The sequence below is a fragment of the Mastigoproctus giganteus genome, chromosome 9, assembly GCF_048544385.1.
Source record: "Mastigoproctus giganteus isolate SK-2022 chromosome 9, ASM4854438v1, whole genome shotgun sequence".
Classification (NCBI taxonomy): domain Eukaryota; kingdom Metazoa; phylum Arthropoda; class Arachnida; order Uropygi; family Thelyphonidae; genus Mastigoproctus; species Mastigoproctus giganteus.
The window spans coordinates 47140498-47164214 of record NC_143583.1 but is presented as its reverse complement, the minus strand read 5'-3'; positions in this window follow the sequence as shown (position 1 = coordinate 47164214).

Here is a 23717-nt window from a genome sequence, read left to right as displayed (position 1 = left end):
GATCTCACCCAAACCCAGCTCTACTCAAACAATTTTTAAACCAACAACTAGACCACAGATGAACCACATGTACATGATCTATGTTTATTGTAAATTATAAGGCTATTTTTATTCCCTTCTTGATGGGATTACCAAAAACCACTTAGATTTTTCCCTGTACATCTTGGAGTTTTGAAAAATAGCATTACAAAATTTTCTGTAATGTACCCAGTTATAAGATATACAAACTATATCATGAATTGTGTGTTCTAAAGTTGGTGTTTTAATTGTCAGTTTATCATTGTCTTGTTATTATCATTAATGTTATGTTTTTTTTTTCAGATAATGTATCATTGGTGTGTCTGTATGTGTGTCAATCCCAATTTGTTCTGTACACCTGTGGAAATTTTTCACCATGGTTCATTTTCTTTATTTCAAAGACAATGGATGATTGACTCAAGGAAGCACATCATGCTTGTTTTGTGTTAAGATTAGTCACCAAAACAAATCATGGGACCCACATTATGTCTGCTACCCATTTATAACGCATTTGGTGCACCTATGGTGTGATGTGAACCATCAGATTACATACTTTTGCATTTGCAGCATTACAGGATATAGCAACAAGAATGAAGCTGCATTCAAACTGTATTCAAATCTGCTATCAGCTGTTCTTCCTATCCCTAATAGTGAAGATGTACTAATTCCAGCTGAACCTCTGAACATTTGATGCTTTTAGAACTGACTCTGATTCTGAGTTTTCAGATTATTCTCAAAGTAAGCATAGTGCATTTTAAAGTACTGATTAAAGATATATCAATAAAACAAAAAAGAAATATACTACATTGGCAATCCATTAGAAATTATAAATAGACTTGAAATGTGAAAATTGTAATATCACTATGACTGAGTTCAGTGTTGATTTTTCTTTTTTTCTTTTTTTTTTTTTTTTTTTTTTTTTGTTAGTTGTTGGCGCATCAGCTTCTGTGGCCATAATGCACCTCTCAAAGTTTACCCACCTGACTAGCCCAGTCAGCTTGATTGTTCTATGCCATATGATGTTAATAAACAAAATGGGCAATTGTAGCCATTTTTTGATAATTCTGAAATAGCCAAAAGTATTGAGATGTAATTTTAAAAAACCTAAACATATCAAAAGAATTATAGGTTTACTATTGAAGACCCTGCTCAGGTTGCAGACAAATTGAATACGTATTTTGCATCTACATTTACACATGAGGAATTGTTTTGGGTAAGGGGATGCCAGAAGTTTGACACTCTAACGAGGAGCTAAATAACTTTGTGGTAACTGAAAGGAAAGTGGAGGAGAACTTGTTGAGAATGGACATAAAATAGGCACCTTAGGCAGATGGAATCCATCCAATTATATTAAGGGAGGTAGTAAAGGAGGTAAGCAAACTCTTAGCCTTAATTATGAGAGTTTCTTGGATTCAGGGGAAGGCCCTATGGACTAGAGAAGTGCAATTATATCCCTAATTCATAAAGGGGATCAAAAGGCAACATGAATAATTACAGACCTGTTAGCTTAATGTCTGTTTCAGAGAAAATAATGGAATCACTGGTTAAAGAAGCTGATAAAATAATACATATAATTTTAAAGCATTTATATACATAGTTCTTCAATTTTTACACATTTCTGAATTCCTTGAAAAGACTCACTCCAAGTGTCATGTATGCTCTCTAGAAACTCAACCTCTGCTTACTGTTTTGCAGCTATCCTGTAATTCATTGAATGATCTTTCCCTTGATTCCAACTTGTTCCAGCTTATACAGTAACTTTTTGTGTGGCACAGGGTCTGCTGTTTATTTGGATTTCATCGAAGTCCAAATAAACAGTAGCAAATCCTAAATTTATTTGCCAGAATCCAAATAAAGTGTAAAAAATTATTTCCTACATCTAACTAATGATAACAATAATATCACAATATCAGATGTAATCTGACTAAACTTTTAATACAACTAGTTTTAGTTTCCTGATAACAGCAGCCTTTACATATAGAAGAATTACTTAGCCTTTATTAAGGCTAAGTAAATTTTAGTAATACCTTATTATCTAAATGCTTTATTAACAATTCATGAGGAATCAAGTCCAGCATTAGCTAGAGTTTTTAAAGGTTTTGGTTTGTCAGATGTCCTAACAGTATTATCATGAAATAGCAAAATGCTAGTAATTGTTGTATTATTTACCAATTTTTAACTGATTATATTTTTTGTATATTTGCATTCAGTCTTTACAGATTTATTTACCAAGCAGGATATCTAGAATATCTCTTTTAATCAACATAAATTCTTTAATCTGCTTTTTATGTTATGTTAATGTTTCTTTTTTATTACAGTCACCGTAGTGTGTGGGCAGATGGGCGGGGAACATTCTTCCTGCTTTTACTCTTTTCATGAAGTTCAGTTACTCTACAACAAATGTACCAATAATTGGAAGAATCTCCAAATCCATTAGTATATAGAAAACACATTAGACTTTAAAAAAAAAAATCCTACTAATAATAGGCTAAAATGTATCAGCTGCCAGTATCCAGATACACTGTGGCACTCAAAATTATGGAAAATGATTGGCTGCCAAGGTCAGCAGTTCTGACCTTTTCCAAAATTTTCTTGCTATAATAAGAAAAACTTCTGACATTGAGACCAAAGGGAATTTTGTGGAATACTACAGCAGTCAGTTGTGGTCACAGTGCAAGATTTTTTAGAATTTGAGGCATCATATCCAGATGTGCGTCAGTATGTATTGGTTGTGCAGACACTTTTGTCATCTCTTATAAGTTTATCTATTTTACATTTGCCTGACCAATTTGATTGGATACTATGATGCAGTCATAAAAGAGCTGGATGCAGAGAATAACTTTGATATTATATACTTGAATCTTAGAAAGGCTTTTGATATTGTTGCACATGGAAGACTGCTGCACAAATTGGAGCAGTGTGGCATTGGAGGCAAATTGCTGCTATGGATAAAGGGGTGGTTGAGGGGGAGAACAAAGAGAGTGGTAATCAATGGACACTGCTCATCATGGACTATATTATTAGTGGAGTCCATCAGGGCTCAGTGTTGGGTCCATTATTGTTTTCTGTATTTATGATGATGGTATATCAAGCTTAATGTCCACGTTTGCAGACGATACAAAGGTTGGCAGGGTTGTTAAGGACACTACTGACATGTCAGTAGTGTCCTTACAGGATCTGGAAAGGTTGAGCAGATGGGCTGAGAGGTGGCAAATGAAGTTTGACACTGACAAATGTAAAGTACTACATATGGGAAAAAGCAACCCCAGAGCAATGTATCAACTCTGTGGTACTACACTGACAGTGGTAGAGAATGAAAGGGACCTGGGGGTGGTTGTGCAGGCAGATATGAAGTTTTCTGAGCAGTGCAAACGGGCTGCAAGAGTAGCTCATGGTGTATTGTCGATGATATATAGGAATTTTTCTAGCAGGGATTAGGAGGTGATTATTCCCTTGTATAAGGCAATGGTCAGGCCACACCTAGAGTACTGTAATACAGGTCTGGAAGCCTCATTTCAAGAGGATGTAGAGCTGTTGGAACGAGTACAGAGAAGGGCAACAAGATTAGTGAATGGAACAAAGGGTTGCTCTTACGAAGAAAGGCTTAAGTTTTGCAAATTACAGTGTCTGGAGACTAGGCACCTGTGAGGTGATCTGATTGGGGTGTATAAACCTTGAATGGGGTTTGGGCATGCTTAATGCCGATGGGATTCTTCCTCTTGCTCAGAATAATCAACTGAGAGGGCATAAATTCAAATTGAGGAAAGACAGATGTAGGATAGATGTGAGGAAATTTGCCTTTATCCAGCTGGTAGTTGGTTGATGGAACAGACTTCCATCCCTTGTTGTGGAAGTTGATAGCCTAAATAAATTTAAGGCTCAGCTGGACAGGTATTTCAAACGAACGGGAGGGGTGAAGTGGAAGTTTTTTTTCTTTTTTTTTTGGCTGATGCTGCATAAGCTTCCTTTCTTGCATCATATGCCTCTGCTAATGCTAATACATAGATTATCTAATTTAAAACTTAGGGGGGGGGCAGATCTCCTAAGGTATATTCTAAATAGCAAAAATACTTTTTTATAGATGCCTAAGCATTTGTTATGGCAATCTTCATGATTTTGTGGGTTGCCTACCTCCAAGAATTTTTATAAAGATCTTAATGAAGTGTAGCTTCTCTTCCTAATGATACACCCTCTGTTTTGTGTAAACTTGTTTATTTCTTCAGTTAACTCTAGGTGAGTGCAATAAATATCACATTTGCTTACTGCATTATAATTGAGTGTAATTTAACATGAGATAGGTAGAGAGAATTGTAACTAAAATGTTTTTTTGGATTTATTGAATAAAATAAAGTTGCTGGGCTGGTGATCATCATTTTACATTATTTATCTTTAGAATTAATAATTGTGCCAAATATATTTTTCTCAGTTCTAGATATGCACAATCATATTTTAACTATTGGTGGTACTGGAAAATAATGTGTACAGTATAATAGTGCAGTTCACTCAGCACTTGTTTACTATATTGCCCTGTATTTTTTGATACCCCTCCCAAATTTGCACTCTCTAGGTGAGTGCAATAAATATCACTCCTGAAAAACAAGATTCAGGATATTTCAGAGACTGCTGGGAGGCATTGCGGTACAAGTAAACACATGGGTTGTGTTAGGGTAGCTAAGAATAGAAATAGGTGCATGTATACTTGCGTGTACACCAATGCTAGGAGTTTAGTAAATAAATTTGATGAATTTGAGGTATTGCTCAAAACATCAAAGGCAGATATTGTTGGGATAGCAGAGACTTGGTGTCACACAGATATAAGGAATGTAGAACTGGAATTTGGGAGTACAATGTCTACAGAAAGGATAGACTGGATAGGAAGGGAGGAGGGGTTATGCTAGTTAAGAAATACATAAAATCCAAGGAAGTGAAGCCAGTGGACATCGCTGGACAGTGCAGTGTAGAGTCAGTTTGGTGTGACATAAGCATTGGGAGATCAAAATTGAGAGTAGGAGTGTGCTATAAGCCTAATGACTCTGATGAGTATAATAAGAAACTGTACAGGGAAATAGAGTGGGCCAGTAAATCAGAGAGTCTTATAATGGGAGATTTTAATTTCCCAGATATTGACTGGAATTTGGGGGCTGGTCACTCACACACTAGCAAGGCTTTTGTGGATTTATTGGATGATTGTTTTCTGCATCAGCATGTTCGGGAGGCAACTAGAGGGAGGAATACTCTTGATTTGATTATCAGCAGTGATTCTTCATGCATTAAGAATCTGCAGATAAATGAACCACTAGGTGGCAGTGATCACAGTGTGCTGAAGTGGGATTTACTCAAAGAGGTAACTACCATTAGGGGTAAAGGGAAGGGTTATTTCTTTCGTAAAGGCGACTACGATGGACTCAGACAGTATTTAAATTCTATACAGTGGGACCAACTGATGATGTTACCAACAGCAAATGCAAAATGGGAAGCATTCAAAGAACTTATCTTGGAAGCTACTAGGCTTTACATACCAACTAAGAAATATTGTTCAAGGTTTAGGCCAAAATGGATGTCAGATGAACTGATGAGGCATATGGCAGAGAAGAAACATGCATGGGATACATACAAATTAACACATGACACAGAAGCCTATGATAGATACAAGTTGATCTGTAACCAAGTTACAAAGGAGGTTAGGCAGGCGAAGGCAGATTACGAGAAACCTTTGGCAAGGGATGCAAAGAAAAACAGCAAAGAGTTCTTTACTTATGTAAACTCTAGAAGGAAGGTGGATGAATCAGATTGGTCCACTTGATATCGATGGGTCAACTGTTGATGATCCTGCTCAGGTAGCTAACAAACTAAATGAATATTTTGCATCGACATTCACACATGAGGAGTTATTTAGCGAGGGGAAAGCCAGAGGTGTATTCAACTCTAGCAGTAAGCTAGAGAATCTTGTAATAACTGAGAGTAAAGTGGAGGAGAAATTGTTGAAGATAAACACAAGAAAGGCACCGGGGTGGATGGGATCTATCCAGTTATATTAAAGGAGGCAGCAGAGGAAGTAAGCAAACCCTTAGCCATAATTATGAGAGCTTCCTTGGACTCAGGGGATGTACCCACAGACTGGAGATGTGCAAATGTAACCCCAATTCACAAAGGAGGATCAAAGGCAGACACAAGCAATTATAGACCTGTGAGTTTAACTTCTGTTCCAGGAAAATTAATGGAGGCACTAGTTAAAGAAGCACTGCAGGATCATTTAGACAAGACTTCAGTTATAGCTCGGACACAGCATGGTTTTGTTAAGGGGAAGTCTTGCCTGACCAATTTGATTGGATACTATGATGCAGTCACAAAGGAACTGGATGCAGGGAATAACTTTGATATTATATACTTGGATCTTAGAAAGGCTTTTGATACTGTTGCACATGGAAGACTGCTGCACAAATTGGAGCAGTGTGACATTGGAGGCAAATACTGCTGTGGATAAAGGGGTGGCTGAGGGGGAGAAGACAGAGAGTGGTAATCAATGGACACTGCTCGTCGTGGACTAATGTTATTAGTGGAGTCCCTCAGGGCTCAGTGTTGGGTCCATTATTGTTTTCTGTATTCATAAATGATATTGATGATGGTATATCAAGCTTAATGTCGAAGTTTGCAGACAATACAAAGGTAGGCAGGGTTGTCAAGGACACTACTGACACTATGCTGCTGCAACAGGATCTGGAAAGGTTGAGCAGATGGGCTGAGAGGTGGCAAATGAAGTTTAACATTGACAAATGTAAAGTACTACACATGGGAAACAGCAACCCCAGAGCAACGTATCAACTCTGTGGTACTACACTGACAGTGGTAGAGAATGAAAGGGACTTGGGGTTGGTTGTGCAGGCAGATATGAAGTTCTCTGAGCAGTGCAGACGGGCTGCAAGAGTAGCTCATGGTGTATTGTCAATGATATATAGGAATTTTTCTAGCAGGGATAAGGAGGTGATTGTATAAGGCAATGGTCAGGCCAAACCTAGAGTACTTTATACAGGTCTGGAGGCCTCATTTCAAGAAGGATGTAGAGCTGCTGGAACGAGTACAGAGAAGGGCAACAAGGTTAGTGAATGGAACAAAGGGGTGCTCTTACGAAGAAAGGCTTAAGTTTTGCAAATTACAGTGTCTGGAGACTAGGCACTAGCGAGGTGATCTGATAGAGATGTATAAAGCATTGAATGGTTTGAGCATGCTCAATGCTGATGGGATTCTTCCTCTCGCTCAGAATAATCACCTGAGAGGGCATAAATTGAAATGGAGGAAAGACAGATGTAGGATAGATGTGCGGAAATTTGCCTTTAGCCAGCGGGTGGTTGGTTGGTGGAACAGACTTCCATCCCTTGTTGTGGAAGTTGATAGCCTAAATAAGTTTAAGGCTCAGCTGGACAGGTATTTTGAATGAACAGAGGGGTGAAGTGGAAGTGGTTTTTTTTTTTTTTTTTTGGCTGATGCTGCATAAGCTTGCTTTCTTGCATCAAATGCCTCTACTAATGCTAATGCTCTGACCCCTGGAAGCGCTTCCGTAGCCAGGTGGGAAGGAGCAGCAGTGCGTAGCACACGCTTCTTGATTAGACCGGGGTTCGAGCCCGTCACCACCAAATACGGAGGGTGCGTAAAGGAATGACCACCGCATATCCCGGAGCAATATGGCCTTAGTTGCTAATGCTCCTAAAAACCAACCAAACAAACAACAACAAACGACCCCTGGAATAGTGGTATTTGCTGGAACCCTTGGGAGGAATTACCTGTTAGCAGGTGTTTGTGTTCAAGTGAGAAGCTCTATTGAGAAAAAAAAAAAGTAGTGCTCTTCAATTTGATTTTCCAATCAATTTCAGTTCATTCACTTGCCTTCAAAGGTGCGTTCTTTGATTTAAATTAACTTTCAACTGATACTGTACTTAATGAGAAAAGAGCTGAATTGCTGACCAAACTGGAAATTTTGCAAAACATTTCCAATTTATGATAGAGAAACTTTGAAAGTGTCTGTTTGTTGCCCCAAATTGTGCCATTATTTTTCATGTCCACTGGTAATTTATATTCTGCTTTAATTTTCTCTCTCTCTCTCTCTCTGGCTGTAAAATGCTATGGTATAAAGGTTTATACTATACTATAGTACAATTTAAAGACCTCTGTCCCAGTGGTATTAGAGCAGGCAGAATGCATGCTCCGTGGTTCTGATTAACTGAAATTAATTGAAGTACTGTTTATAACACTTCTCTTTATGAACTGTCATTTCAGGACAGGGAGTTGCTTCTAGCTGCACAGTAGCAATGCTCAGAAATATTATTTTCAATTTGGTTTCTAGTTATTTCTGTTTTGCATATTGCTTATGTGCTTTTTGTGTCCATGCGACTGATTTTAATTTTCCGTGTAGATAGTTTCAACTTCTCTCTTTTTTTTTTAAATGGCCTCAAAAAGATCAAGTGAGTCAGCTTGTGCCAATAATGTGAAGAAGGCAATAAGCTATTGGTAAAACTTGTCATTGAACATTCTAAAAAGACTGGATTTGGGAGAGTCATGCCTGATTTCCACTAGATTTAGTGTTTTGAATGGTTTGAGAATTCATAGTATTGCAAGATGTTACTATAAGTAATGTAAATACAATATAAGTTGACATTCTATACATTTTAAGGCAAGTTTCATGCATTCTTGAACAGATATTGTATTTATGTTTTATTATAAAATTTATGTATTTAAAGCTTATATTTAAAGGTTTAAATGTTTTTACTACATTTAATAATTTTTATATAGAGAAATAGTGCCTTAAAATCAGACAGAAACACTGGTCACACTAAGCAATAATTTTAACATAGAATTATTTGTTATTTCTTATAGATAAATCTTGCCTGCTTAATGTGGATTCACTTAGCACTTTGTTTTTATGGTCCCTAATTAAGAACACTAAGCAGGAGATGCCTGTAGTTAGTCATCTGTCTTGTAACCAAATAATATTGGTTTCAAGATGGATGAGTTGAATTTTTCAGTTCCCTTTTTATCAAAGAAAGCGGGTTTTGATTTGAAGAATTCCAAGAGCTGAAATTTTACCTCATTCATATTTGTGAGTTTTGCCACTTAAAAGCATTAAAAAAAAAGTCTGAACAAATGTTAGCCTGAAGGCAGAACTTTGAGTGAGTAGGATGGGCGAGATAAAACCTACTTACCTAAAATTTTTGATCTGTTAATTTCTAACTTTGCTGAATGCAGTTTAGCCTTATCATGCTGCAGAATAACACCTTTCTTAATGATGAGTACTGTATGTTTTCAGTTAAGTGCTTTCCAGACATATCAGTTGTTGACAATATATTGGCAATGACAATTTGACCTCGTCGTGATACCTCAAAGTGGACTGTTCTGCTATTCTGCAGAAAACACGGCAAAGCTTCTTTTGGGTATAGTCTCGAATTTTGCCTAGGAATTGGCATTTGATCTGAAGTGAACCATTGGGTCTTGCACTTTCTGTTAACATACACAACCCATTTCCCCAGTTTAATGAAGAAACTGTTCCCTATCCTATTTGCTCAACAAAATGTTGTGAATTGTTGAATGGTGGGTTATTTTCAGTGAAAAGTTCACGTGGGAACCAAACTCCTTGTCTGTTACAGCTGCTCTTGTCCAGTAGACTGTGATAATTTAAGTTTTCTTGATAAGTGGCTGATGGTTTAGCAGGCCTCTTCCTCAGCAGTTGCTTATTGTCTGTCTAAATGATGAGCATCAAAAAGGTTGAAATAGTTAGATTGGAATTTGGTGAGCTAGAATTGGAATTTGTGCACATGTAGTGCATTATAATAAACCGAAATATTTTTGGTGGCTGTTGTACTGTTACCCAGATGAAATTCGTAAAGTGATAAATGTGACTCTTTCATTATTTCATTACTCATGCAGGAAAATATATGGAAAGAAAGCTTGGTATCAAACTTTAAAGAATAACTCCCAATTCATATGGAAGAAGAAATTTTGGTACTCTTGTTTTTTTGGTTGTTTTTAGCATTAGAATTAGTAGAGGCATATGATACAAGAAAGCAAGCTTATGCAGCATCAGCCAAAAGAAAAAAAAAAAAAAAAACACTCCCATTTCACTCCTCCGTTTGTTCCAAATACCTGTCCAGCTCAGCCTTATATTTATTTAGACTATCAACTATCACAACAAAGGATGGAAGTCTGTTCCACCAACCAACTATCTGCTGGCTAAAGGCAAACTTCCGCACATCTATCCTACATCTGTCTTTCCTCAGTTTGAATTTATGCCCTTTCAGGTGATTATTCTGAGCAAGAGGAAGAATCCCATCGGCATTGAGCATGCCCAAACCCCATTCAAGGTTTTATACACCTCAATCAGGTCACCTCACAGGTGCCTAGTCTCCAGACACTGTAATTTGCAAAACTTAAGCCTTTCTTTGTAAGAGCAACCCTTTGTTCCATTTACTAATCTTGTTGCCCTTCCCTGTACTCGTTCCAACAGCTCTACATCCTTCTTAAAATGAGGCCTCCAGACCTGTATACCGTACACAGGTGTGGCCTGACCATTGCCTTATACAAGGGGATAATCACCTCCTTATCCCTGCTAGAAAAATTCCTATATATCATTGACAAGACACTATGAGCTACTCTTGCAGACAGTCTGCACTGCTCAGAAAACATCATATCTGCCTGCACAATTACCCCCAGGTCCTTTTCGTTCTCTACCACTGTCAGTGCAGTACCACAGAGCTGACACGTCACTCTGGGTTTACTGCTTCCCATATGTAGTACTTTACATTTGCCAATGCTAAACTTCATTTGCCACCTCTCAGTCCATCCGCTCACCTTTTCTGGATCCTGTTGCAGCAGCGTACTGTCATTAGTGTCCTTAACAACCCTGCCAACCTTCGTATCGTCTGCAAACTTGGACATTAAGCTTGATATACCATCATCAGTATCATTTATAAATACAGAAAACAACAATGGGCCCTACACTGAACCCTGAGGGACTCCACTAATAACATTAGTTCACGATGAACAGTGTCCATTGATTACCACTCTGTCTTCTCCTACTCAACCATCCCTTTATCCATAGCAGCAATTTGCCACCAATGCAACACTGCTCCAGTTTGTTCAGCAGTCTTCCATGTGCAACCATATCAAAAGCCTTTCTAAGATCCAAATATATGATATCAAAGTTATTCCCTGCATCCAGTTCCTTTGTGACCACATCATAGCACCCAATCAAATTGGTCAGGTAATACTTTCCTTAACAAAACCATGCTATAACTGAAGTCTTGCCTAGATGATCCTGCAGTGCTTCTTTAACCAGTGCCTCCATTACTTTTCCTGGAACAGAAGTTACACTAACAGGTCTATAATTACTTGTAGTAGTAGTGGCATGTGATGCAAGAAAGCAAGTGTATAAGCTTATGCAGCATCAGCCAAAAAAAATCACACCATTCCCTCCAAATGCCTGTCCAGTTCCTCCTTAAATTTATTCAACCTATCAACTTCCACAATGACAGATGGAAGTTGGTTCCAGCTATTAACCACCCACTGGCTAAAGGCAAATTTCCGCACATCTATTCTACATCTGTTCTTTTTTAATTTTAATTTATGCCCCCTTAGGTTCGTAATCTGAACAAGTGGAAGGATCCCATCAGAATTCAGCGTGCTCAACCCATTCAAGGCCTTATACACCTCAATCAGATCACCGCACAGGTGCCTAGTCTCCAGCCACTGCAATTTGCAGAACTTAACCCTCTCTTGGTAAGAGGATCCCTTCATTCCCCTCACCAATCTTGTTGCCCTTCTCTGTACACATTCAAGCAAATCTATATCCTTCCTAAAATGAGGCCTCCAGACCTGTACATAGTACTCAAGGCGTGGCCTGACCATTGCCTTATACAGAGGGACAATTACCTCCTTTTCCAGCCCTTCACCACCAAATACGGAGGATGCGGAAAGGTCAGGAAATGACCACCGCATATCCCGGAGCAATATGGCCTTACTTGCTAATGCTCCTAAAAACCAAATAACAACAACAACAACCTCCTTTTCCCTGCTAGCAAAATTCCTATATATCATTGACAAAACCCCATGACCTGCCCTGGCAGCCTGTCTGCATTGCTCAGAAAACTTCATATCTGATTGCACAATTACTCCCAGGTCTCTTTCATTTTCTACCACCTTAAGTGTAGTACGACACAGTTGGTATATTTCTCTGGGGTTACTTCTACCCATATGCAGTACTTTGCATTTGTCAAGGTTAAACTTCAGTTGCCACTTCTTAGCCCATCTCCCCAAATTATCTAGATCCTGTTGCAGTAGCACACTGCCATTGCTGTCATTAACAACCCTGCCAGCCTGTGTCGCCCTTTGATCCTCCTTTGTGAATTGGGGTCACATTTGCATATCTCCAGTTCATGGGTATCTCCCCTGAGTCCAGGGAAGCCTTATAATTATGGCTAAGGGTTTGCTTACTTCCTTTGCTGCCTCTAATATTACTGGATAGATTCCATCCCCCCCCAGTGCTTGTTCTTGTGTTTATTAGTTGTGTTGATCTTCAACAGTTTCCTCCACTTTACTCTCAGTTATTACAAGATTATCTAGCTTACTGCCAGAGTTGAATACACCTCTGGCTTTCCCCTCGCTAAATAACTCCTCGTGTGAATGTCGATGCAAAATATTCATTTAGTTTGTTAGCTACCTGAGCAGGATCATCAACAGTTGAACCATCGATATCAAGTGGACCAATCTGATTCATCCCCTTTCTTCTAGAGTTTACATAAGTAAAGAACTCTTTGTAGTTTTTCTTTGCATCCTTTGCCAAAAATTTTTCGTAATCTGCCTTTGCCTGCCTAACCTCCTTTGTAACTTGGTTACAGACCAGCTTATATCTATCATAGGGTTCTGTGTCACATGTTAATTTATATGTATCCCCGGGCTAGCCGAGTGGGTAAAGTACCTGCCCGGCAACCCAAAGGTCGCGGGTTCGATTCCCGCCTCGGGCTTGGATCACTGTACTGCAAAAACCTTTGGAGGTGCAATATGGCCACAGAAGCCGATGCGCCAACAACTACCAAATCAAAAAAAAAAAAAAAATATGTATCCCATGCATTTTCTTCTCTGTCACATGTCTAATTAGTTCATCTGACATCCATTTAGGCTTAAATCTTGAACAATATTTCTTTGTTGGTATGAAAAGCCTAGTAGCTTCCAAGATTAATTCTTTGAATGATTCCCATTTTGAATTTGCTGTTGGTAACATTATCAGTTGGTCCCACTGTATAGGATTTAAATACTGTCTGAGACGAAAGCAAAAACCCTTCCCTTTTCCCCTGTCAGACATACCCTGGTGCTGTTCCAGCTATCTTTTTTGTGCAATGTTCCCTGTATCCCTGACAATAGAGTCACCTACAACAACTAGTTCCTTTGGGACCAGTGCATTCTGCTTTGGGGGTTGCCGCTGTGTTGCGTTGATGTTCAAGTGCAAGCTCGGCATTGATGTGGGCAGCTGAGAGCTTGATGAGCCCCTCAATTTGAATCCTTTGAAGGCATACACCCTGTGTTTCAAGCTCTCATATAAGCCCACAACAATGCCGAGTTGGTGCCTGATTTCCTCGCACTCCTTACATCGCGCACACACAAAGACATTCCCCTCGGCAATATCATGTCCCGTTCCTGATTGCTCCATAAACATCAAACAAGCAGTGCATTTCAATAGACTGAGATTCAGAGAACAACCGGCCCCCTTAGTTCTCCCCTGAGCCACAGCACTTCTACTAGTTTGAGCCTTTTGCTTTGCTGCTCTGGTCTGAGTCATGATTTCTATTCAAGTTCAATAAAATTCCAATACAAAATATAACCCTAAACCTATATCCCAATGCAGTTATAACACTATATATATATATATACAGTAAACCCCCACTATTCGCGGGGGTTACATTTCTGAGAAATGCCGCGAATACTGAGTTATGGCTCCCAAAAAAAATAAAGGGGTTCCTTTCCAAAGTATGAAATATATAAGAAAAACTAGTCTAAAATTTAGTCTGTGTATGTATTATACGTACCTTCATAATATGACTATGTACAGAGACAGTACATAGTGAAATGCAAGCATATGGCATCGAAATGAAAATAAGATACAGTTTAATATTAAATGTAATATTTATTAGAAATTTCAAACAAATCTTTCAAACCAACGCCTTTGCTAACTAAGAAACTAATTCCGTCAGTGCTATCACCTGTTTCGCTAAAGTGTTGATAAAGGAGTTTTGCCTTTTCACAAATGATGAGTGAACTTAACGGAATTTTATTTTGAGTTCAGTCGTCTATCCACAGATTTAAAGCTTTTTCCATTTTTTCTAATTTAACATCACGAGTTACAGAGCAAATTTTTGAAGCAATTAGCACGTTTTCACGGACACTACGGCAGATTTTTTCTTCTGATTTCTTGATTGATCATACCGTTGACTCATTGATTTTATAATGTTTTGCCACTGAGGAGACACTTTCACAATTAGAAATTTTGTCTAATAACTCAGTTTTATTTGGTAATGTCATCACCTTTGATCTTTTCACATTTCCCTTGTTATTCGTAGCCATATTTTTGTACGGGTTAGAAAGAATTTGTCCACAATAAAATCACTTTCTTCCGTTAACACACTCAAAAAAGTCTGTTTTACATTGCAAAATGGTAGATTTATCACTTTTGTAAGCATATCAATTTATAAATTGATAAATTTATTCAATTTATAAGCATATAAGTTAAAAGCAAACGACGAAACCTTCCATGACAAGCACATAACACATACTGAACAAGAATTAGCGAGAAACATCCACACTCACGATTTTGTCACCCCTTTCCCCCCACCCACTGAGCAATGTTTTGACCGGGAAAGATAATTTTAGCCACATTTGTGTTTTTTTATGGTGGAAAATGTTCACAGTGCTTTAAAATTCACATTTTTTTAGGTTTCATTTTATATTAAATCAGCAACCGCGAATAGTGGGGGTTTACTGTATTTCGGTTTTGAATATTATCTCTGAGTTACGTTATATGACTTTTTTATCCCCTGTCAATTTATGTATTATTTTATGATGTTACGTTTGTAATAACTAGGTCGCTATACTTATTTAGTTAAAAAAGTACAATTCAATTGACCATGAAATTTAATAAGATTAATAAATTTTACTGATTAATTGATACTACTATACTTGCTATCTAGTTTTCCGTTAAACCTTATCATATCTAATTTTCCCTTGAAACCTTACACTAGCACAGGTTGTATCGTATAACAATGGTGGCAAGTTACTAACTGTTATTCTAAGGACACGAGGTATTATTTACTTTCCAAATCGCGCTATCTAAATTCAAAATAAACCATGGAGCTTGACTAGGTCTGTAAGCTACTTATAGAAAATAATTTAATCTAACAATTAAGTCAATAAAGCAGCTAAGTATAATTAAAAACTTGCGTTTGCGGGAGCTGCAAAACCTGTCCACATGTGGATTTGATACCCTTACCGATACTAAGTAATAATGTACAATATCTCTATCTAAATTCAATTTAAACTAAAGTATTGTTACTAGGAATATAAAGCAACTCTAAAAAAATAAATTACTATGCCAATTTAAGTCAATAAAAAAGCAAAAACTTCTCTATTTGCTGGAGCCATAAAAACTTTGCCTGTTCACATTGTACTCTTGCACCTACTCTCTCGTTGCATTGGATAAAGGGATGGTTGAGCAGGAGAAGACAGTTTATCAATGGACATTGGACTTCATGTTCTTCATGGACTAAAGTTATTAGTGGAGTCTCCAAGGGTTTGATTTTGGACCCATTGTTGTTTTCTGTACTTATTAGATGTTGATGAAGGTATATCAGGCTTAATGTCTAAGTTTTCAAATGATTCAAGTATTCTCAGAGTAGTTAATGAAAGTAATCAAGTTATTCTATTGCAAAAAGATTTAGAAAGATTAGGCAGATGGGCTGAGAAATGGCAGTTGAAGTTTAACGCTGACAGATGCAAGGTACTGCATACAGTAGCAGTAATCCCATATTAATATATCAACTGTGGAACTACACTTAGGGTAGTGGAAAATGAGACTAGGGGATATTCCTGTAGTCACATATCAAGTTCGGTACAGACAGGCTGCCAGGACTGCTTATAGTGTTCTGTCAGTGGTATACAGGAATTTTGTTAGCATGGATAAGGGAGATGGCTATCCCATTGTATGAGGCACTGTTCAGGCCACATCTTGGGTGTTGCATACAGGTTATAGGCATCATTTTAGAAAGGAACAGGTGCAGAGAATGGCTGTGAGAGAGTGACAGGTATAAAGCGGTGCCTTACCACGAAAGGCTTCAGTTCTGCAAATTGCAGCATATGGAGACGTGGCCATATGAATGATCTTATTGCAGTGTTTAAGGCTTTGAGTGGATTGAGCAAGCTCAGTGCTGACGGGATTCTTCCTATTGCTCACACTATGCACACGAGGGGGCCATAAACTGAAATTGAAGAATGAGTGCAGACTAGATGTTGCAGAAGTTTCCATTTAGCTAGCAAGTGGTTGATTGTTGGAACAAACCATCTATTGTGGAAGTGGATAGCTTAATAAATTCAAGTAAGAACTAGACAAACTATTGGGATAATTTTTTTTTTTTTTTTTTTTTTTGCTGATGCTTTCTTGCATCATTTGCCACTACTGATACTAAATGACATCGAAATTTAGTATACTTATAAAAACAACATTACTTTTATATTCCCAATGATTTATTAAAAATTTTACTATAGGTTGTTAGTCTCCTATGGTTATTATGAAAGTTTAGTTCATTCTACCTTATTTGTTTTTCACAGATTAAACTAGCTGGTGGATGTTGTTTAATATGTGCACTACTCTGTGTTGTCATTACTGTTACCACCACAGTGGTTCATATGAACCGACTCCAAACTTTACATGAGTGTGTGTATACACCTAAAGCAAAAACATGCATGTGTGTATCTGCAGTTGCTGAACCTAATTCCGAAGATGGTAAGTTTGATTTTACACCATTCTAATTATTATCCAAGCCATTATTTTTACTTTTTCTGTATTTGCTATTCATAGTTATAAACTTCTTTTTAGTTTAAAATTTGTGGTAGTGTGGAATTTAGAGAGTAATTTTATCAACTTAGCGATCCTGTCACAAAAGTATTTGGAAATGTATTGCTAGACAAAAGCAGTCTTGAAAAATGCTTTAAAATAAAAATAATAAAACATTTATTTAAGTTGTGGATTATATACTGTTGACAATTCTTTTGGAAAGTTTCACATGACCAAAGTGTTGTTAATATGCAGCCACTGTTGGCAGTCTAAAAGGAGTTTAAACTGCCTGCAATGGCTACAAGTACTACACATGTGAAACAGCAACCCCAGAGCAACGTATCAACTCTGTGGTACTACACCGACAGTGGTAGAGAATGAAAGGGACTTGGGGGTGATTGTGCAGGCAGATATGAAGTTCTCTGAGCAGTGCAGATGGGCTGCAAGAGTAGCTCATGGAGTATTGTCAATGATATACAGGAATTTTTCCAGCAGGGATAAGGAGGTGATTATTCCATTGTATAAGGCAATGGTCAGGCCACACCTAGAGTACTGTATACAGGTCTGGAGGCCTCATTTCAAGAAGGATGTAGAGCTGCTGGAACGAGTACAGAGAAGGGCAACAAGATTAGTGAATGGAACAAAGGGGTGCTCTTACGAAGAAAGGCTTAAGTTTTGCAAATTACAGTGTCTGGAGACTAGGCACCAGCGAGGTGATCTGATAGAGGTGTATAAAGCCTTGAATGGTTTAAGCATGCTCAATGCTGATGGGATTCTTCCTCTAGCTCAGAAAAATCACCTGAGAGGGCATAAATTCAAATTGAGGAAAGACAGATGTAGGATAGACGTGCGGAAATTTGCCTTTAGCCAGCGGGTGGTTGGTTGGTGGAACAGACTGCCATCCCTTGTGGTGGAGGTTGATAGCCTAAATAAGTTTAAGGCTCAGCTGGACAGGTATTTTGAACGAACAGAGGGGTGAAGTGGAAGGGGTTTTTTTTTTTTTTTTTTTTTGGCTGATGCTGCATAAGCTTGCTTTCTTGCATCAAATGCCTCTACTAATGCTACTCCTTTTTCTGTATATTGTCCCCTTTATGGTACAAATCATAGTTCTTGTTGAAAAGGTGGTAATTGTCCAGTTTTTTACAAACAGCCATAATCAGAAAAGAAGCTCCCAAAAATATTTTGTCCACTGACAAAATACTTTATTATGATGTATGAGCATATTTCATGAGTAAGTCAGGTTAAGTTAATTTTCTTAGCTAAATTATGATCCATTAATTCTGGCAATGGTGGTGCTACAACTTGTTGCAAATATTGTGGAGCCTCACCTGACAGACTCCAAATTTTCTTCATTTCTGAAAAAAGGTTTTCTTGAATTCTTTCTGCAGTGTAGCAATACTTTATCTCTTCTAAAAATGGACTGCAGAGCTTATTAAAAATAATAAGCACTGCAATCTATTTTTCTTAAAACAAAAAATGCTAAATACTCTAGAATTTGTTTTAAGAAAAATTTGAAGATTTAAAAATATTTTTTACATGTTATTTTCAATGATAGCAGACTTTTTTTAAATCCAGCTTTTATTATTTTATTAAGTGCACGAAAGTAATATATTCACATGCATCTCTGTCAGCTTCAGTTTCTGCTTGGAGTGTGTTAAGCAGAATTCTAAAGGCAGCAATGCTTATTAAGTATAAATTTCACTTTTTAATGATAATTGAAAAAATTCGAACATATTATAACCGTTATGGTTTTATTTCAATTTTTTTAATTTTTATTTAACAATGCAAATTTAATTGCAACCACAGTGGTCATAGCCCATAATTTGTATGGTTAACTCTTTTTACTTATTTTGGTCTTTTGTGTATGTGTAATTAGGAAAGAGTCATTTTAATAAATTTTATAAAATATTACTAACCCAGTACATATGCATTTCCTATTTTACAGTATGCGTTGCTGCCAACTCTCAAGATTTACAACAGATAATGCATTTCTTTTTTTTCTTTTTATTTTTTTTTTATGAAAACTCCAAACAGAAGGTATTAAGAAACTATAGTAGTAGTAGTAGTAGTACAGTGTTTGAGTTAAAACTTGAGAAGGTGAAAGACAGTACTTGTTTACATTTGACTTGAATTTCTGTACATTGTAATTTTCAGGAAATACACATGAAGGGAGGTTATTGAAGAAAATGGAAGTTGAAGACATAAATGAGGAAGAAGAAGAAGAAAAGTTGGTTCTGTGAGTTTGAAGTTGGGCACTAAATGGATGTTGACTGGTTGCAGCATGTGTTCAGACATATGGAGGGGGGAATTATAGAAACCAATTCAGAAAAACATTGCTCACAGAAGTATCTATAGAAAAGGCATGCAGCAGAAACAAAATATCTAGGAGATAGGGAGAGAAGTGACTTTGTAAGAGAAGGTTCAATAGTTAGCCCAATTGCCTCTTTTAAATGAAGTCGGAGAGACTTTATTTTAAATGAAGCTTGAGAAAGGTTATGGGGGCACTGCCCCAGATGTGGGAACAATATTCTATGGTAGAGCAGATTTCAGATTTGTGCACAGTGAGTACCTGTTTAGAAGAAAAGTTTAGAATCTTGAGAGAGATTATGGGGCCACTGCCCCAGATGTGGGAACAATATTCTATGGTAGAGCAGATTTCAGATTTGTGCACAGTGAGTACCTGTTTAGAAGAAAAGTAACACTGAGAGCAAAAGAGAGAACCCAGTTTTTAGATGCAGAGGAAGCAATAGTTGTGAAGTTCCTATGCCAAGAGAGATTAGAAGCCTAATAGAGACTTGCAATCTTCTCTGGAAATTTAGTCTCGTCTAAGATAAGCATAGAAGAATAAGCATAGAAGAAGAAGGACTTAGTTTCAGAAGGATTGATAACTTATCTTTTTCCACTGCTGGAGAATTTGCATTAGTAGAGGATACGATGCAAGAAAGCAAGCTTATGCAGCATCCAAATGCAGTTATAACACTATATATATGTTTATATATATATATATATAGTGATACCCAGTTACAACCCCCCCTCCCATTTCATCCCTCCATTTGTTCCAAATTCCTGTCCAGCTCAGCCTTAAATTTATTTAGGCTATCAACTTCCACAACTAAAGGTGGAAGTCTTCCACCAATCAACTACCCGCTGGTTAAGGCAAATTTCCGCACATCTATTTTACAACTGTCTTTCCTCAGTTTGAAACTGTGCCCCCCTCAGGTTCTTAATCTGAGCAAGAATCCCATCAGCATTCAGCTTGCTCAACCCATTCAAGGCCTTATACACCTCAATCAGATCACCTCATAAGTGCCTACTCTCCAGGTGCTGCAATTTGCAGAACTTAAGCCTTTGTTGGTAAGAGCACCCTTTTGTTCCCCTCACCAATCTTGTTGCCCTTCTTTGTACTCGTTCTAGCAATTCTACATCCTTCCTAAAATGAGGCCTCCAGACCTGTACACAACACTCTAGGTTTGGCCTGACCTGACCATTGCCTTGTATAACGGGATAATCACCTCCCTGTCCCTGCTAGCAAAATTCTTATATATCATTGACACAACTCCATGACCCACCCTTGCAGCCCATCTGCACAATTACCCCCCAGGTCTTTTTCACTTTCCGCTTCCCTGAGTGCAGTATCACACAGTTGTACATTTCTCTTCGGTTATTGCTACCCATAGGCAGTACCCATATCAAAGTTATTCCCTGCATTCAGTTCCCTTGTGACCATATCATAGTATCCAATCAGATTGGTCAGACAAGATCTCCCTTTAATAAACCCATGCTGTGTCTTAACTATTACTGCAGTCTTGTCTAGATGATCGTGCAATGCTTCTTTAACCAGTGACTCCATTATTTTCCCAGAAACACAAGTTAAACTGAGAAAATAATGGAGTCACTGGTTAAAAAAGCATTGCAGGATCATCTAGACAAGACTGCAGTAATAGTTAAGGCACAGCATGGGTGTGTCTTAAGATGGAAGCTTATTTAGAAGACCTTTATGCCAAACACTATTCAAAGTCCTTGAAATGTCGCAACAAGCCAATATATCACCAGCGGATCTGTACTGACAGAATCCATATTGATGGTCATTGATGAGGTGGAAGGTTTCAAGATAGTTCAAGAGTTTGGCAGTTAATGGAGAAATCCATTACTTTAGAAAGAGTAGAGGTAGGTGCAATGGGATTATTACCTGGAAATCAGCATTTAAGTAATCGATAGTGGATATTTGAGAATTTGAAGCTGTTTGGTTCAGAACAAGGTTTCTCAAACTGGAAAGTGGATTGCAATGTGCTTATCATCAGCAAAACTATGGATAGAAGAAGGTCATTAATATACAAGGGGAAAAGAGAAGTGAGAGAAAGAACGACCCTTGGGAAACACCAGCATAGTTAGAAAGACAGATACATCCATCATTACCCCCAGGAAGCAGTCAGAGAGAAAACTGGATACCCAGTTACAAAAAGAAGTTGACAATCCATAAGATGGAAGCTTATTTAAAAGAGCTTTATGCCAAACACTATTCAAAGCCTTTGAAATGTCAAGACATGTCAATATATCACCAGTGAATCTGTACTGACAGAATCCATATTGATAGTCATTGATGAGGTGGAAGGTTTCAAGATAGTTCAAGAGTTGGCAGTTAATGGAGAAATCCATTACTTTAGAAAAAGTAGAGGCAAATGCAATGGGATGATAATTGGATGGCAAGGGATTTGTCACCCTTTTTAGAAACTGACTGGATATCAGCAAATTTCCAAGTAGAAGGGAAAACACCACTGGAGTAAAAGGTGACAGAGACCTGGTGCAAGCTTAGGAGTGCATGTTTTGACAAGTAGAAAAATATCAAGACCTGGAGCTCTCTTGACATTTAAGATTGTTCGAAATTCTTCTGACATCCTTTGATGGAAGAGAGGGATTATTCCCTCTCTTCCATCAAAAAAGGAGATGTTCATTGGAGTATATTGGAAATTGTAGGAAGTTGTTTATCATCAGTTGTTTACAATGTCAATGAGACTGCTTTGATGGAGATCCATCTGAATGGGCGCCTCCGTAGCCAGGTGGGCAGGAGCAGCAGCAATTCATAGAATATGCACCTTGATTAGACCGGAGTTCTAGCCTGTGACCACCAAATATGGAGGATGCGGAAAGGTCAGGGAATGACCACCGCATATCCCCAGAGCAATATGGCTTTAGTTGCTAATGCTCCTAAAAACCAAATAACAAACAAATAAACCATCTGAATGGCACACATTTAATTTCCTACAAATAAGTTCACTCCCCGAATGGTGAGCATTGGCAGAGACGTATGATGCAAGAAAGCAAGCTTATATAGCATCAGCCAAAAAAACTTTCCCATTCCATCCATCCATTAACTCCAAATGTTTGTCTAGTTCTGCCTTGAATTTATTTAAGCTGTCAACTTCTTTCTTTGTAAGTGCAACCCTTTGTCCATTCACCAATCTCGTTGCTCTTCTCTGTACTCATTCGAACAGCTCTACATCCTTCCTAAAATGAGGTCTCCAGACCTGTATACAGTACTTAAGGTGTGGTCTGACCATTGCCTTATACAAGGGGTTAATCAATTCTTATCCCTGCTAGAAAAATTCCTGTATATCATTGACAAGACACCTTGAGCTACTCTTGCAGACTGTCTGCACTGCTCAGAAAACTTCACATCGGCCTGCACAGTTATCCCAGGTCTTTTTCATTCTCTACCACCCATTTGATAATGTTACTCTCGGGTTACTGCTACCCATATACAGTACTTACATTTCTTGATGTTAAGCTCCAGTTGCCACATCTGCTCAACTTTTCTAGATCCTGTTGCAGTAGCGTACTGTCATTAACAACCCTGTCAGCCTTCATATCGTCTACAAACTTGGACATTAAGCTTGATATACCTTCATCAATATCATTGATAAATACAGAAAACAACAGTGGGCCCAACTCGGGAAACCACTAATAACATTAGTCCACGAAAAGTAGAGGCGCCTCCGTAGCCAGGTGGGCAGGAGCAGCAGTGCATAGCACATGCTACTTGATTAGACTGGGGTTCGAGCCCATGACCACCAAATACGGAGGATGCAGAAAGGTCAGGGAATGACTACTGCATATCCCCGCAGCAATATGGCCTTAGTTGCTAATGCTCCTAAAAACCAAACAAACAACAACAACGAAAAGCAGTGTCCATTGATTACCAGTCTGTCTTCTCCCACTCAACCATCTCTTTATCCATAGCAGCAACTTGCCATAGTGCTCAAACTTGTACAGTAGTTTTCCATGTGCAACAGTATCAAAAGCTTTCCTGAAATCGAAGAATATGATATCAAAATTATTTTTTGCATCCAGTTCTTTTGTGACCTCACTGTAGTATCCAGTCAAATTGGTCAGACAAGACTTCCTAACAAGCTCATGCTGTGTCTGAACTATAACTGCAGTCTTGTCTAGATGATCCTGTAGTGCTTCTTTAACCAGTGCCTCCACTAATTTCTCCAGAACAGAAGTTAAACTAACAGGTCTGTAATTACTTGTCACCCTTTGCGAATTGGGGTCACATTTGCACATCTCACGTCCACCTCCCCCTGAATCCAAGGAAGCTCTCATAATTATTGCTAAG